Genomic DNA, 16,690 nt, shown 5'->3' on the forward strand with positions numbered 1-16,690 from the left:
TACCACCCCTGACACCCCCTGCCCCACAGAGCTACCACCCCTGACACCCCCTGCCCCACAGAGCTACCACCCCTGACACCCCCTGCCCCACAGAGCTATCACCCCTGACATCCCCTACCCCACAGAACTGACACCCCCTGCCCCACAGAGCTACAACCCCTGACACCCCCTGCCCCACAGAGCTATCACCCCTGACACCCCCTGCCCCACAGAATTACCACCACTGACACCCCCTGCCCCAAAGAAATACCACCCCTGACATCCCCTGCCCCACAAAACTACCACCCCTGACATCCCCTGCCTCACAGAACTACCACCCCGACATCCCCTGCCCCACAGAGCTATCACCCCTGACATCCCCTACCCCACAGAACTGACACCCCCTGCCCCACAGAGCTGACACCCCCTGCCCCACAGAGCTATCACCCCTGACACCCCCTGCCCCACAGAATTACCACCACTGACACCCCCTGCCCCAAATAAATACCACCCCTGACATCCCCTGCCCCACAAAACTACCACCCCTGACATCCCCTGCCCCACAGAACTACCACCCCTGACACCCCCTGCCCCACAGAGCTATCACCCCTGACATCCCCTACCCCACAGAACTGACACCCCCTGCCCCACAGAGCTACCACCCCTGACACCCCCTGCCCCACAGAGCTATCACCCCTGACATCCCCTGCCCCACAAAACTACCACCCCTGACATCCCCTGCCCCACAGAACTACCACCCCTGACACCCCCTGCCCCACAGAGCTATCACCCCTGACATCCCCTACCCCACAGAACTGACACCCCCTGCCCCACAGAGCTACCACCCCTGACACCCCCTGCCCCACAGAGCTATCACCCCTGACACCCCCTGCCCCACAGAACTACCACCCCTGACACCCCCTGCTCCACAGAGCTACCATCTCTGACATCCCCTGCCCCACAGAGCTACCACCCCTGACATCCCCTGCCCCACAGAGCTACCAACTCTGACATCCCCTGACCCACAGAGCTACCAACTTTGCCCCACAGAACTACTACCCCTGACATCCCCTGCCCCACAGAGCTACTACCCCTGACATCCCCTGCCCCACAAAACTACCACCCCTGACATCCCCTGCCCCACAGAACTACCACCCCGACATCCCCTGCCCCACAGAACTACCACCCCGACATCCCCTGCCCCACAGAGCTACCACCCCTGACATCCCCTGCACCACAGAACTACCACCCCTAACATCCCCTGCACCACAGAACTACCACCCCTAACATCCCCTGCCCCACAGAGCTGCCACCCCTGACATCCCCTGCCCCACAGAGCTGCCACCCCTGACATCCCCTGCCCCACAGATCTACCACCCCTGACACCCCCTGCTCCACAGAGCTACCACCCCTGACATCCCCTGCTCCACAGAGCTACCACCCCTGACATCCCCTGCCCCACAGAGCTACCACCCCTGACATCCCCTGCCCCACAGAGTTACCACCCCTGACATCCCCTGCCCCACAGAACTACCACCCCTGACATCCCCTGACCCACAGAGCTACCACCCCTGACATCCCCTGCCCCACAGTACTACCCCTGACATCCCCTGCCCCACAGAACTATCACACCTGACATCCCCTGCCACACAGAAGTACTACCCCTGACCCACAGAGCTAACAACCCTGCCCCACAGAACTACTACCCCTGACATCCCCTGCCCCACAGAGCTACCACCCCTGACATCCCCTGCCCCACAGAAATATCCCTAACATCCCATGCCCACTGAACTATTACCCTGGTCCCTGCTCCACAGTACTTTCCCAACCTCTCCTGCCCCCGACATACTAACTACCACCTCTGACATCTCTTGTCCCACAGAACTAATATCCCGAACACACCCTGCTCCACAGAACTACCTCTGACACACCCTGCTCCACAGAACTACCTCTGACACACCCTGCTCCACAGAACTACCTCTGACACACCCTGCTCCACAGAGCTTCCACCCCTAACCCTAATGTTTGTTACTCTATGTGTGAGATGTGATGTGTTACACTGTGTATGAGATGTGATATGTGTTACACTGTGGGTGAGATGTGATGTGTGTTAGTGTGTGTGAGATGTGATGTGTTACACTGTGTGAGATGTGATGTGTTACAATGTGTGTAAGATGTGATGTGTGTTACACTGTGTATGATATGTGATGTGTGTTAGTGTGTGTGAGATGTGATGTGTGTTAGTGTGTGTGAGATGTGATGTGTGTTAGTGTGTGATGTGATGTGTGTTGCACTGTGTGTGAGATGTGATGTGTGGTACACTGTGTGAGATGTGATGGGTGTTAGTGTGTGTGAGATGTGATATGTGCTACACTGTGTGAGATGTGACGTGTGTTGCACTGTGTGTGAGATGTGATATGTGTTACACTGTGGATGAGATGTGATGTGTGTTAGATGTGATGTGTGTTACACTGTGGGTGAGATGTGATGTGTGTTACACTGTGGGTGAGATGTGATGTGTGTTACACTGTGTGTGAGATGTGATGTGTTACACTGGGTGAGATGTGATGTGTTACACTGTGGGTGAGATGTGTGTTAGTGTGTGTGAGATGTGATGTGTTACACTGTGTGTGAGATGTGATGTGTGTTACACTGTGTGTGAGATGTGATGTGTTACACTGTGTGTGAGATGTGATGTGTGTTAGTGTGTATGAGGTGATGTGTTACACTGTGTGTGAGATGTGATGTGTGTTACACTGTGTGTGAGATGTGATGTGTGTTACACTGTGTGTGAGATGTGATGTGTTACACTGTGTGTGAGATGTGATGTGTGTTAGTGTGTATGAGGTGATGTGTTACACTGTGTGTGAGATGTGATGTGTGTTACACTGTGTGTGAGATGTGATGTGTGTTACACTGTGTGTGAGATGTGATTTCATGTGTGTTACACTGTGTGCAAGATGTAATGTAATGTGTGTATAGGTGCCTATCCACTAGAACACAGGTTCTCAAACTCGGTCCTCAGGACCCCAAACAGTGCATGTTTTCCAGGTCTCCTCACAGAATCACAAGTGAAATAATTAGCTCCCCCTGTAGATCTTTTAAATTGTATCAGTGAGTAATGAATACACCTGTGCACCTGCTGGGTGACCTGGAAAAAGTAACCTGTGTGGGGTCCTGAGGACCGAGTTTGAGGACCTCTGCACTAGAAGACAGGCAAAAGACTGCACAATTAGGACATTGTAATCGTGCAGTCGTTTGTCAGTCTGTGATGTGCCTACGCTCGTTCAGTGTAAGCACAATCAATCATCTGCAAACATGCTCAACCTGTTATTGTCAGGCTAACCAGCATGTTTGCTCGATGATAGATGTCTAAAAGACCAATTTTTTAAACAATCTGCGATATCGATATTGTTATCGTTCAATTGCTCATTTTAATCGTCTAGTGCAGTGGTTCTCAAACTTCGTCCTCAGGACCCCCCACACAGGTCATGTTTTCCAGGTCACCCAGCAGGTGCACAGGTGTATTCATTACTCACTGATACATTTTAAAATATCCACAGGTGGTTATAATTATTTCACTTTTGATTCTGTGAGGAGACCTGGAAAACATGCACTGTGTGGGGTCCTGAGGACCGAGTTTGAGAACCTGTGGTCTAGTGGATAGGCACCTTTACACTGTGTGTGTGTAAGATGTGATGTGTGTTACACTGTGTGTGAGATGTAAAGTAATGTGTTATAGTGTGTGTGAGATGTGATGTGTGTTAAACTGGATGTGATGTGTGTTGCACTGTGTGCAAGATGTGATTAGTGTTACACTGTGTGTGATGTGTGTAAGATGTGATGTGTGGTACACTGTGTGTAAGATGTGATGTGTGGTACACTGTAAGATGTAATGTGTGGTACACTGTGTAAGATGTGATGTGTGTTACACTGTGTGTGATGTGTGTTACACTGTGTGTGAGATGTGATGTGTGGTACACTGTATGTGATGTGTGTTGCACTGTGTGTGATGTGTGTGAGATGTAATGTGTGTTGCACTGTGTGTAAGATGTGATGTGTGTTACACTGTGTGAGATGTGATGTATGTTACACTGTGTGTGAGATGTGATGTATGTTACACTGTGTGTGAGATGTGATGTATGGTACACTGTGTGTGTGTGTAAGATGTGATGTGTGTTACACTGTGTGAGATGTGATGTATGTTACACTGTGTGTGTGTGAGATGTGATGTGTGTTACACTGTGTGTGGAATGTGATGTGTGTTACACTGTGTGTGAGATGTAAAGTAATGTGTTATAGTGTGTGTGAGATGTGATGTGTGTTAAACTGGATGTGAGATGTGATGTGTGTTGCACTGTGTGTAAGATGTGATTAGTGTTACACTGTGTGTGATGTGTGTAAGATGTGATGTGTGGTACACTGTGTGTAAGATGTGATGTGTGGTACACTGTGCAAGATGTGATGTGTGTTACACTGTAAGATGTGGTGTGTTAAACTGTGTTTGAGATGTGATGTGTGTTACACTGTGTGTGATGTGTGTAAGATGTGATGTGTGTTACACTGTAAGATGTGGTGTGTTAAACTGTGTTTGAGATGTGATGTGTGTTACACTGTGTGTGATGTGTGTTACACTGTGTGTGATGTGTGTAAGATGTGATGTGTGTTACACTGTGTGTGAGATGTGATGTGTGTTACACTGTAAGATGTGGTGTGTTAAACTGTGTTTGAGATGTGATGTGTGTTACACTGTGTGTGAGATGTGATGTGTGTTACACTGTGTGTGATGTGTGTAAGATGTGATGTGTGGTACACTGTGTGTAAGATGTGATGTGTGGTACAATGTGTAAGATGTGATGTGTGTTACACTGTGTGTGAGATGTGATGTGTGTTACACTGTAAGATGTGGTGTGTTAAACTGTGTTTGAGATGTGATGTGTGTTACACTGTGTGTGAGATGTGATGTGTGTTACAGTGTGTGTGAGATGTGATGTGTGTTACACTGTGTGTGATGTGTTTTACACTGTGTGTGAGATGTGATGTGTGGTACACTGTATGTGATGTGTGTTGCACTGTGTGTGATGTGTGTGAGATGTAATGTAATGTGTGTTGCACTGTGTGTAAGATGTGATTAGTGTTACACTGTGTGTGTTATATGTGATGTGTGGTACACTGTGTGTGAGATGTAATGTAATGTGTGTTGCACTGTGTGTTGCACTGTGTGTGTGATATGTGATGTGTGGTACACTGTGTGTGATGTGATGTGTGTGAGATGTAATGTAATGTGTGTTGCACTGTGTGTGTGAGATATGATCTAATGTGTGTTGCACTGTGTGTGTGAGATGTGATGTGTGGTACACTGTGTGTGATGTGTGTGAGATGTAATGTAATGTGTGTTGCACTGTGTGTGTGATATGTAATGTAATGTGTGTTGCACTGTGTGTGAGATGTAATGTGTGTTGCACTGTGTGTGTGAGATGTGATGTGTGTTACACTGTGTGTGTGAGATGTGATGTAATGTGTGTGTGATATGTAATGTGTGTTGCACTGTGTGTGTGAGATGTAATGTAATGTGTGTTGCACTGTGTGTGTGATATGTAATGTGTGTTGCACTGTGTGTGTGAGATGTAATGTAATGTGTGTTGCACTGTGTGTGTGATATGTAATGTAATGTGTGTTGCACTGTGTGTGTGAGATGTGATGTGTGTTGCACTGTGTGTGTGAGATATGATGTAATGTGTGTTGCACTGTGTGTGTGAGATGTGATGTGTGGTACACTGTGTGTGATGTGTGTGAGATGTAATGTGTGTTGCACTGTGTGTGTGATATGTAATGTGTGTGTGAGATGTAATGTGTGTTGCACTGTGTGTGTGAGATGTGATGTGTGTTGCACTGTGTGTGTGAGATGTGATGTAATGTGTGTGTGATATGTAATGTGTGTTGCACTGTGTGTGTGAGATGTAATGTAATGTGTGTTGCACTGTGTGTGATATGTAATGTGTGTTGCACTGTGTGTGTGAGATGTAATGTAATGTGTGTTGCACTGTGTGTGTGATATGTAATGTAATGTGTGTTGCACTGTGTGTGTGAGATGTGATGTGTTGCACGGTGTGTGTGAGATGTAATGTGTGTTGCACTGTGTGTGTGAGATGTAATGTAATGTGTGTTGCACTGTGTGTGTGAGATGTAATGTAATGTGTGTTGCACTGTGTGTGAGATGTAATGTAATGTGTGTTGCACTGTGTGTGAGATGTAATGTAATGTGTGTTGCACTGTGTGTGTGAGATGTGATGTGTGTTGCACTGTGTGTGTGAGATGTAATGTGTGTTGCACTGTGTGTGTGAGATGTAATGTAATGTGTGTTGCACTGTGTGTGTGAGATGTAATGTAATGTGTGTTGCACTGTGTGTGTGATATGTAATGTAATGTGTGTTGCACTGTGTGTGTGAGATGTGATGTGTGTTGCACTGTGTGTGTGAGATGTAATGTAATGTGTGTTGCACTGTGTGTAAGATGTGATGTGTGTTACACTGTGTGAGATGTGATGTATGTTACACTGTGTGTGAGATGTGATGTATGTTACACTGTGTGTGAGATGTGATGTATGGTACACTGTGTGTGTAGGATGTGATGTGTGTTACACTGTGTGAGATGTGATGTATGTTACACTGTGTGTGTGAGATGTGATGTGTGTTACACTGTGTGTGGAATGTGATGTGTGTTACACTGTGTGTGAGATGTAAAGTAATGTGTTATAGTGTGTGTGAGATGTGATGTGTGTTAAACTGGATGTGAGATGTGATGTGTGTTGCACTGTGTGTAAGATGTGATTAGTGTTACACTGTGTGTGATGTGTGTAAGATGTGATGTGTGGTACACTGTGTAAGATGTAATGTGTGGTACACTGTGTAAGATGTGATGTGTGTTACACTGTGTGTGAGATGTGATGTGTGTTACACTGTAAGATGTGGTGTGTTAAACTGTGTTTGAGATGTGATGTGTGGTACACTGTGTGTGAGATGTGATGTGTGTTACAGTGTGTGAGATGTGATGTGTGTTACACTGTGTGTGAGATGTGATGTGGTACACTGTATGTGATGTGTGTTGCACTGTGTGTGATATGTGTGAGATGTAATGTAATGTGTGTTGCACTGTGTGTAAGATGTGATTAGTGTTACACTGTGTGTGTTATATGTGATGTGTGGTACACTGTGTGTGAGATGTGATGTGTGTTACACTGTGTGTGTGAGATGTAATGTAATGTGTGTTACACTGTGTGTGTGAGATGTAATGTGTGTTGCACTGTGTGTGTGAGATGTGATGTAATGTGTGTTGCACTGTGTGTGTGTGTGATATGTGAGATGTAATGTGTGTTGCACTGTGTGTGTCAGATGTGATGTGTGTTGCACTGTGTGTGTGATATGTAATGTGTGTTGCACTGTGTGTGTGAGATGTGATGTGTGTTGCACTGTGTGTGATATGTGAGATGTAATGTGTGTTGCACTGTGTGTGTGAGATGTGATGTGTGTTGCACTGTGTGTGTGATATGTAATGTGTGTTGCACTGTGTGTGTGAGATGTGGTGTGTGTTGCACTTTGTGTGTGTGAGATGTGATATGTAATGTAATGTGTGTTGCACTGTGTGTGTGAGATGTGATGTGTGTTGCACTGTGTGTGTGAGATGTAATGTGTGTTGCACTGTGTGTGTGAGATGTGATGTAATGTGTGTTGCGCTGTGTGTGTGATATGTGATGTGTGGTACACTGTGTGTGATGTGATGTGTGTGAGATGTAATGTAATGTGTGTTGCACTGTGTGTGTGAGATGTGATGAAATGTGTGTTGCACTGTGTGTGTGAGATGTGATGTGTGGTACACTGTGTGTGATGTGTGTGAGATGTAATGTAATGTGTGTTGCACTGTGTGTGTGATATGTAATGTAATGTGTGTTGCACTGTGTGTGTGAGATGTAATGTGTGTTGCACTGTGTGTGTGAGATGTGATGTGTGTTACACTGTGTGTGTGAGATGTGATGTAATGTGTGTTGCACTGTGTGTGTGAGATGTAATGTGTGTTGCACTGTGTCTGTGAGATGTAATGTGTGTTGCACTGTGTGTGTGATATGTGATGTGTGTTGCACTGTGTGTGTGAGATGTAATGTAATGTGTGTTGCACTGTGTGTGTGAGATGTGATGTGTGTTGCACTGTGTGTGTGAGATGTAATGTAATGTGTGTTGCACTGTGTGTGTGAGATATGATGTGTGTTGCACTGTGTGTGTGATATGTAATGTGTGTTGCACTGTGTGTGTGAGATGTGATGTGTGTTGCACTGTGTGTGTGTGAGATGTGATATGTAATGTAATGTGTGTTGCACTGTGTGTGTGAGATGTGATGTGTGTGTGAGATGTAATGTGTGTTGCACTGTGTGTGTGAGATGTGATGTAATGTGTGTTGCGCTGTGTGTGTGATATGTGATGTGTGGTACACTGTGTGTGATGTGATGTGTGTGAGATGTAATGTAATGTGTGTTGCACTGTGTGTGTGAGATGTGATGAAATGTGTGTTGCACTGTGTGTGTGAGATGTGATGTGTGGTACACTGTGTGTGATGTGTGTGAGATGTAATGTAATGTGTGTTGCACTGTGTGTGTGATATGTAATGTAATGTGTGTTGCACTGTGTGTGTGAGATGTAATGTGTGTTGCACTGTGTGTGTGAGATGTGATGTGTGTTACACTGTGTGTGTGAGATGTGATGTAATGTGTGTTGCACTGTGTGTGTGAGATGTAATGTGTGTTGCACTGTGTGTGTGAGATGTAATGTGTGTTGCACTGTGTGTGTGATATGTGATGTGTGTTGCACTGTGTGTGTGAGATGTAATGTAATGTGTGTTGCACTGTGTGTGTGAGATGTGATGTGTGTTGCACTGTGTGTGTGAGATGTAATGTAATGTGTGTTGCACTGTGTGTGTGAGATGTAATGTGTGTTGCACTGTGTGTGAGATGTAATGTAATGTGTGTTGCACTGTGTGTGTGATATGTAATGTAATATGTGTTGCACTGTGTGTGTGAGATGTAATGTAATGTGTGTTGCACTGTGTGTGTGAGATGTAATGTAATGTGTGTTGCACTGTGTGTGTGAGATGTGATGTAATGTGTGTTGCACTGTGTGTGTGTGTGTGTGTGATATGTGATATGTAATGTGTGTGTGAGATGTGATGTGTGTTGCACTGTGTGTGATATGTGAGATGTAATGTGTGTTGCACTGTGTGTGTGAGATGTGATGTGTGTTGCACTGTGTGTGTGAGATGTGATGTGTGTTGCACTGTGTGTGTGAGATGTGATGTGTGTTGCACTGTGTGTGTGTGTGAGATGTGATATGTAATGTAATGTGTGTTGCACTGTGTGTGTGAGATGTGATGTGTGTTGCACTGTGTGTGTGATATGTAATGTGTGTTGCACTGTGTGTGTGAGATGTAATGTAATGTGTGTTGCACTGTGTGTGTGATATGTAATGTAATGTGTGTTGCACTGTGTGTGTGAGATGTAATGTAATGTGTGTTGCACTGTGTGTGTGAGATGTAATGTAATGTGTGTTGCACTGTGTGTGTGATATGTAATGTAATGTGTGTTGCACTGTGTGTGTGAGATGTAATGTAATGTGTGTTGCACTGTGTGTGTGATATGTAATGTAATGTGTGTTGCACTGTGTGTGTGAGATGTGATGTGTGTTGCACTGTGTGTGTGAGATGTAATGTGATGTGTGTTGCACTGTGTGTGTGAGATGTAATGTGTGTTGCAGTGTGTGTGTGAGATGTAATGTGTGTTGCACTGTGTGTGTGAGATGTAATGTAATGTGTGTTGCACTGTGTGTGTGAGATGTAATGTGTGTTGCACTGTGTGTGTGAGATATGATGTGTGTTACACTGTGTGTGTGAGATGTGATGTAATGTGTGTTGCACTGTGTGTGTGATATGTAATGTGTGTTGCACTGTGTGTGTGATATGTAATGTGTGTTGCACTGTGTGTGTGAGATGTAATGTAATGTGTCTTGCACTGTGTGTGTGATATGTAATGTAATGTGTGTTGCACTGTGTGTGTGAGATGTAATGTAATGTGTGTTGCCATGTTTGTGTGAGATGTAATGTAATGTGTGTTGCACTGTGTGTGTGATATGTAATGTGTGTTGCACTGTGTGTGAGATGTAATGTAATGTGTGTTGCACTGTGTGTGTGAGATGTAATGTAATGTGTGTTGCTCTGTGTGTGTGAGATGTAATGTAATGTGTGTTGCACTGTGTGTGTGAGATGTAATGTAATGTGTGTTGCACTATGTGTGTGAGATGTGATGTAATGTGTGTTGCACTGTGTGTGTGTGTTATATGTGAGATGTAATGTGTGTTGCACTGTGTGTGTCAGATGTGATGTGTGTTGCAGTGTGTGTGTGAGATGTGATGTGTGTTGCACTGTGTGTGTGATATGTGAGATGTAATGTGTGTTGCACTGTGTGTGTGAGATGTGATGTGTGTGTGATATGTAATGTGTGTTGCACTGTGTGTGTGAGATGTGATGTGTGTTGCACTGCGTGTGTGATATGTAATGTGTGTTGCACTGTGTGTGTGAGATGTAATGTAATGTGTGTTGCACTGTGTGTGTGATATGTAATGTGTGTTGCACTGTGTGTGTGATATGTAATGTGTGTTGCACTGTGTGTGTGATATGTAATGTAATGTGTGTTGCACTGTGTGTGTGAGATGTAATGTAATGTGTGTTGCACTGTGTGTGTGAGATGTGATGTGTGTTGCACTGTGTGTGTGATATGTAATGTAATGTGTGTTGCACTGTGTGTGTGAGATGTAATGTAATGTGTGTTGCACTGTGTGTGTGAGATGTGATGTGTGTTGCACTGTGTGTGTGATATGTAATATGTGTTGCACTGTGTGTGTGAGATGTAATGTAATATGTGTTGCACTGTGTGTGTGAGATGTAATGTAATGTGTGTTGCACTGTGTGTGTGAGATGTAATGTGATGTGTGTTGCACTGTGTGTGTGAGATGTGATGTGTGTTGCACTGTGTGTGTGAGATGTAATGTAATGTGTGTTGCACTGTGTGTGTGAGATGTGATGTATGTGTGAGATGTAATGTAATATGTGTTGCACTGTGTGTGTGAGATGTAATGTAATGTGTGTTGCACTGTGTGTGTGAGATGTGATGTGTGTTGCACTGTGTGTGTGAGATGTAATGTAATGTGTGTTGCACTGTGTGTGTGAGATGTGATGTGTGTGTGAGATGTAATGTAATGTGTGTTGCACTGTGTGTGTGAGATGTGATGTGTGTGTGAGATGTAATGTAATGTGTGTTGCACTGTGTGTGTGAGATGTAATCTAATGTGTGTTGCACTGTGTGTGTGAGATGTAATGTAATGTGTGTTGCACTGTGTGTGTGAGATGTAATGTAATGTGTGTTGCACTGTGTGTGTGATATGTGAGATGTGATGTGTGTTGCACTGTGTGTGTGAGATGTGATGTGTGTTGCACTGTGTGTGTGAGATGTGATGTGTGTTGCACTGTGTGTGTGAGATGTAATGTAATGTGTGTTGCACTGTGTGTGTGATATGTGAGATGTGATGTGTGTTGCACTGTGTGTGTGAGATGTGATGTGTGTTGCACTGTGTGTGTGAGATGTGATGTGTGTTGCACTGTCTGTGTGTGTAAGATGTGATAAGTGTTACACTGGGCAATGTGTGTTACCAGGATACAGAAGCCGCTCCGTCGCTCTGCATTATGGGAAATGTAGTTTTGGAGAAACACACACTGACCACAACACAGAAATACTTCCTCTCCCATCATGCACCAGGGCAAGATACAGCTCCCATCAGCCATTACGAGGCAGACCCCGCCCTGTCATCCCAGAGCCTCTTCCTAGCCTGACTGTACATCGTATGGGGATCCCTTATATACAGGTAATACATTATCCTCTCTATACTGTACTACAGGAGATGCCTTATATACAGGTAATACATTATCCTCTCTATACTGTACTACAGGAGATGCCTTATATACAGGTAATACATTATCCTCTATATACTCTACTACAGGAGATGCCTTATATACAGGTAATACATTATCCTCTATATACTGTACTACAGGAGATCCCTTATATACAGGTAATACATTATCCTCTATATACTGTGCTACAGGAGATCCCCTATATATAGGTAATACATTATCCTCTATATACTGTACTACAGGAGATCCCCTATATATAGTTAATACATTATCCTATATATACTGTACTACAGGAGATCCCCTATATATAGGTAATACATTATCCTCTATATACTGTACATCGTATGGGGATCCCTTATATACAGGTAATACATTATCCTCTCTATACTGTACTACAGGAGATGCCTTATATACAGGTAATACATTATCCTCTCTATACTGTACTACAGGAGATGCCTTATATACAGGTAATACATTATCCTCTATATACTCTACTACAGGAGATGCCTTATATACAGGTAATACATTATCCTCTATATACTGTACTACAGGAGATCCCTTATATACAGGTAATACATTATCCTCTATATACTGTACTACAGGAGATCCCTTATATACAGGTAATACATTATCCTCTATATACTGTACTACAGGAGATCCCTTATATACAGGTAATACATTATCCTCTATATACTCTACTACAGGAGATGCCTTATATACAGGTAATACATTATCCTCTATATACTGTACTACAGGAGATCCCTTATATACAGGTAATACATTATCCTCTATATACTGTACTACAGGAGATCCCTTATATACAGGTAATACATTATCCTCTCTATATACTGTGCTACAGGAGATCCCCTATATATAGGTAATACATTATCCTCTATATACTGTACTACAGGAGATCCCTTATATACAGGTAATACATTATCCTCTATATACTCTACTACAGGAGATCCCTTATATACAGGTAATACATTATCCTCTATATACTGTACTACAGGAGATCCCTTATATACAGGTAATACATTATTCTCTATATACTGTACTACAGGAGATCCCCTATATACAGGTAATACGTTATCCTCTATATACTGTACTACAGGAGATCCCTTATATACAGGTAATACATTATCCTCTCTATACTGTACTACAGGAGATGCCTTATATACAGGTAATACATTATCCTCTCTATACTGTACTACAGGAGATCCCTTATATACAGGTAATACATTATCCTCTATATACTGTACTACAGGAGATCCCCTATATACAGGTAATACATTATCCTCTCTATACTGTACTACAGGAGATGCCTTATATACAGGTAATACATTATCCTCTCTATACTGTACTACAGGAGATGCCTTATATACAGGTAATACATTATCCTCTATATACTCTACTACAGGAGATGCCTTATATACAGGTAATACATTATCCTCTCTATACTGTACTACAGGAGATCCCTTATATACAGGTAATACATTATCTATATACTGTACTACAGGAGATCCCTTATATACAGGTAATACATTATCCTCTATATATACTGTGCTACAGGAGATCCCCTATATATAGGTAATACATTATCCTCTATATACTGTACTACAGGAGATCCCTTATATACAGGTAATACATTATCCTCTCTATACTGTACTACAGGAGATGCCTTATATACAGGTAATACATTATCCTCTCTATACTGTACTACAGGAGATGCCTTATATACAGGTAATACATTATCCTCTATATACTCTACTACAGGAGATCCCTTATATACAGGTAATACATTATCCTCTCTATACTGTACTACAGGAGATCCCTTATATACAGGTAATACATTATCCTCTATATACTGTACTACAGGAGATCCCTTATATACAGGTAATACATTATCCTCTATATATACTGTGCTACAGGAGATCCCCTATATATAGGTAATACATTATCCTCTATATACTGTACTACAGGAGATCCCTTATATACAGGTAATACATTATCCTCTCTATACTGTACTACAGGAGATCCCTTATATACAGGTAATACATTATCCTCTCTATACTGTACTACAGGAGATCCCTTATATACAGGTAATACATTATCCTCTATATACTGTACTACAGGAGATCCCCTATATACAGGTAATACGTTATCCTCTATATACTGTACTACAGGAGATCCCTTATATACAGGTAATACATTATCCTCTCTATACTGTACTACAGGAGATGCCTTATATACAGGTAATACATTATCCTCTCTATACTGTACTACAGGAGATGCCTTATATACAGGTAATACATTATCCTCTATATACTCTACTACAGGAGATGCCTTATATACAGGTAATACATTATCCTCTCTATACTGTACTACAGGAGATCCCTTATATACAGGTAATACATTATCCTCTATATACTCTACTACAGGAGATCCCTTATATACAGGTAATACATTATCCTCTATATACTGTACTACAGGAGATCCCTTATATACAGGTAATACATTATCCTCTATATACTGTACTACAGGAGATCCCTTATATACAGGTAATACATTATCCTCTCTATATACTGTGCTACAGGAGATCCCCTATATATAGGTAATACATTATCCTCTATATACTGTACTACAGGAGATCCCTTATATACAGGTAATACATTATCCTCTATATACTCTACTACAGGAGATCCCTTATATACAGGTAATACATTATCCTCTATATACTGTACTACAGGAGATCCCTTATATACAGGTAATACATTATCCTCTATATACTGTACTACAGGAGATCCCCTATATACAGGTAATACGTTATCCTCTATATACTGTACTACAGGAGATCCCTTATATACAGGTAATACATTATCCTCTCTATACTGTACTACAGGAGATGCCTTATATACAGGTAATACATTATCCTCTCTATACTGTACTACAGGAGATCCCTTATATACAGGTAATACATTATCCTCTATATACTGTACTACAGGAGATCCCCTATATACAGGTAATACATTATCCTCTCTATACTGTACTACAGGAGATCCCTTATATACAGGTAATACATTATCCTCTATATACTGTAGTACAGGAGATCCCCTATATACAGGTAATACATTATCCTCTATATACTGTACTACAGGAGATCCCTTATATACAGGTAATACATTATCCTATCTATACTGTACTACAGGAGATGCCTTATATACAGGTAATACATTATCCTCTCTATACTGTACTACAGGAGATCCCTTATATACAGGTAATACATTATCCTCTATATACTGTACTACAGGAGATCCCCTATATACAGGTAATACATTATCCTCTCTATACTGTACTACAGGAGATCCCTTATATACAGGTAATACATTATCCTCTATATACTGTAGTACAGGAGATCCCCTATATACAGGTAATACATTATCCTCTATATACTGTACTACAGGAGTTCCCTTATATACAGGTAATACATTATCCTCTCTATACTGTACTACAGGAGATCCCCTATATACAGGTAATACATTATCCTCTCTATACTGTACTACAGGAGATCCCCTATATACAGGTAATACATTATCCTCTCTATACTGTACTACAGGAGATCCCTTATATACAGGTAATACATTATCCTCTCTATACTGTACTACAGGAGATCCCTTATATACAGGTAATACATTATCCTCTCTATACTGTACTACAGGAGATGCCTTATATACAGGTAATACATTATCCTCTCTATACTGTACTACAGGAGATGCCTTATATACAGGTAATACATTATCCTCTATATACTCTACTACAGGAGATGCCTTATATACAGGTAATACATTATCCTCTCTATACTGTACTACAGGAGATCCCTTATATACAGGTAATACATTATCCTCTCTATACTGTACTACAGGAGATCCCTTATATACAGGTAATACATTATCCTCTATATACTGTACTACAGGAGATCCCTTATATACAGGTAACACATTATCCTCTATATACTGTGCTACAGGAGATCCCCTATATATAGGTAATACATTATCCTCTATATACTGTACTACAGGAGATCCCCTATATATAGGTAATACATTATCCTCTATATACTGTACTACAGGAGATCCCCTATATACAGGTAATACATTATCCTCTATATACTGTACTACAGGAGATCCCTTATATACAGGTAATACATTATCCTCTATATACTCTACTACAGGAGATCCCTTATATACAGGTAATACATTATCCTCTATATACTGTACTACAGGAGATCCCTTATATACAGGTAATACATTATCCTCTATATACTGTGCTACAGGAGATCCCCTATATATAGGTAATACATTATCCTCTATATACTGTGCTACAGGAGATCCCCTATATATAGGTAATACATTATCCTCTATATACTGTACTACAGGAGATCCCCTATATATAGTTAATACATTATCCTATATATACTGTACTACAGGAGATCCCCTATATATAGGTAATACATTATCCTCTATATACTGTACATCGTATGGGGATCCCTTATATACAGGTAATACATTATCCTCTCTATACTGTACTACAGGAGATGCCTTATATACAGGTAATACATTATCCTCTCTATACTGTACTACAGGAGATCCCCTATATACAGGTAATACATTATCCTCTCTATACTGTACTACAGGAGATGCCTTATATACAG

At 42.0% G+C, this 16,690-nt stretch overlaps 2 protein-coding genes across 3 annotated transcripts in view; one reads left to right on the forward strand and one right to left on the reverse strand.

Moving 5' to 3' along the window:
* LOC148474350 (uncharacterized) overlaps positions 1-11,756 on the reverse strand; it is a 131,645-nt gene extending 119,889 nt beyond the window's left edge. The window contains exon 1 of the mRNA XM_088458766.1: positions 11,725-11,756. The gene's annotated coding sequence lies outside the window, so the exon portion shown is untranslated. The remainder of the gene's footprint in view (positions 1-11,724) is intronic.
* Positions 11,757-11,866: 110 nt separating this feature from the next.
* The window catches only part of LOC148474351 (uncharacterized), a 109,599-nt gene continuing 104,775 nt past the window's right edge, over positions 11,867-16,690 (forward strand). For both annotated transcript variants that reach the window (XM_088458761.1, XM_088458757.1), the window contains exon 1: positions 11,867-11,936. The gene's annotated coding sequence lies outside the window, so the exon portion shown is untranslated. The remainder of the gene's footprint in view (positions 11,937-16,690) is intronic.

Source organism: Taudactylus pleione, unplaced genomic scaffold (genome assembly GCF_031769625.1).
Source record: "Taudactylus pleione unplaced genomic scaffold, aTauple2 ptg000849l, whole genome shotgun sequence".
In the NCBI taxonomy this organism is placed as follows: Eukaryota; Metazoa; Chordata; class Amphibia; order Anura; family Myobatrachidae; genus Taudactylus; species Taudactylus pleione.